Below are 2,171 nucleotides of genomic sequence, written 5' to 3'. Positions count from 1 at the left end.
TCCATTGTGCGGATATACCACAGCTTCTCTACCCATTCGTTTGTTGATGGGCATTTAGGTTGTTTCCAACTCCTTGCTATTGTAAACAAAGCCACGATAAACATGGCTGTTTTTGATTTTCTACAGCAAGTGCCTCAAATCTTCCTCACTTTCTGCAAGCAAGGTTGTGTCATTTGCATACCGTATGAATCTTCCTCTAGTCCTGATATCACATTCTTCTTAATAAAATCCAGCCTCCTGAATGATCTGTTCAGCATAAATTTTGAAAAGATAAGAAATTTGTAAGCAAACCAATTTTTTAAAAGTTATTTGAAAATGAAGAAATAAATAAATAAATAAAGAATGAATGAAAAAGTATGGAGAAAGAATAAAGCACTGATGTTCACTTTTCTGGAATTTAAACCATGAATTCATCCTTTGCTTTGTATGGACAACAGCTGCTTGGAGTAGGAATAGGTTTTGCATGAGCAAAATTAAATGTTCTGGGATTCTCATTATTTGTGATCTATACAGTCAAATGTCCTTGCATAGTCAATAAAACACAAATAGACATCCTTCTGGTATACTCCGCTTTGAGCCAAGATTCATCTAACATCAACAATGATATCCTTGGTGCCATGGCTTTGTTTAAATCCAGGTTGATTTTCTAGATTCAAGAAATTCAAATTGGACATTCATTTTAACTCAATCTAAATGAGTTTCTTCAATTTTTCAGAGCAAAATTCCAGACATGGTGCTCTGAACCTGGGTGTAATAAACATAATATTAAGTCTCCAGACAGGTCTAAGTGCTGCCTTGGTCACATTTATGTGGAATGTTGTGGTCCATTACAGATTCTACTTTTCTGAAGATTACAGTTAAAAAAAGTCAAGACTTGCAGGAAGAGGTTGTGCCTGTTTAGAAATGTTTAAAAAATTGTCAAATGGAAGACACAGCAGATGGCACTTTCAAGATTAGAAATTTCAATGACAAAGGAGAAATGACATTGCACAATGTTATTTAATATTTAAGACAAAGTATAGATGAGTGACTGATTGAAAACAAATAATAAATACAAAAAAGAATTGTAAATAACATAAAAATAACAAAGGGAAGAATGATACTATATTTGGAAATTTTATGATCCATATTTCCACTAAATATGAATTTTGCTGTTTTATATTTTACACTAATGGAAAAAGGTACTGAGGACCAAGTGAGGTGTCAAGATCTCCAACAATGAGAGGTTTGGATTACAACTTGAATACCCAGTTATTTGAGAGTTCTTCAAATGTTGTCATTGTTAGGTGTCTGAGTCATCTACAATTCATAGCGACTCTATGAACAATGGGAGAAGGAGAGGCAATCTCCTCCCACGAGATTTAACTGACCCACCAGAAAGTTATGGTTTGGTTTCAATTTGACGACACACAACAACTATGAACAACAGAAAGAGCCCTTTGCCCTAGCATGTACCATCATCACAGTCTCCCCTGTGCTCAGACCCGTTGTGGTCATCATGGTATCAATCCATATGGTTGAGGGTCTTCTGCTCTTTCCTCCCCCTCTACCTTTATCAGCATAATGTCTTTTTCTAAGGACTGGTTCCTCCTAAGAATATGCCAAAAATATGTATGTGAGATGAAGAAATTTGACCATCTTGCCTTTAAGGAGTACCCTGATTGCATTTCCTCTGGGACTCATTTGTTTGTTCTTTTGGTAGCCCTCTGGATGTCTAACAATTTTTTGTCAGTACCATAATTCAAAGGCATAAATTCTTCTTCAGTCCTTCTTATACATTGTCTAATTTTCACAAACATAAAAGAAATTGAAAACATCTTAGTTTTTAAATTGATGTCCTTATTCTTGAGCACTTGAATGAAGATCCTTGACAGCATATTTGCTTAATGCAGCACATCTTTTGATTGCTTAACTGGCGCCATGGATGTTGATGGTGGAAAATGAAACCATTGACAATGCTAGTCTTTATCTTTTCATCACGTTGCCATTTGGTCTCATAGTGAAGATTTTTGCTTTCATCAATTAGGTAGCTATTAATAGCTATAATTTATTGGAAACTTTCTCTGTGTAGCTATTTGTATGTCATGGTATATCTTAAGCAAATAGCTAGTTCTTGATTTGGACTCAATATTGTAGCAAATAGTTGTCTTTCATATTTTCAAATAAGTACA

The sequence above is a fragment of the Elephantulus edwardii genome, unplaced genomic scaffold, assembly GCF_000299155.1.
Source record: "Elephantulus edwardii isolate Elephantulus edwardi_28Jun2011 unplaced genomic scaffold, EleEdw1.0 scaffold00143, whole genome shotgun sequence".
Classification (NCBI taxonomy): Eukaryota; Metazoa; Chordata; class Mammalia; order Macroscelidea; family Macroscelididae; genus Elephantulus; species Elephantulus edwardii.
Note: the sequence above shows the minus strand (reverse complement) of the source record.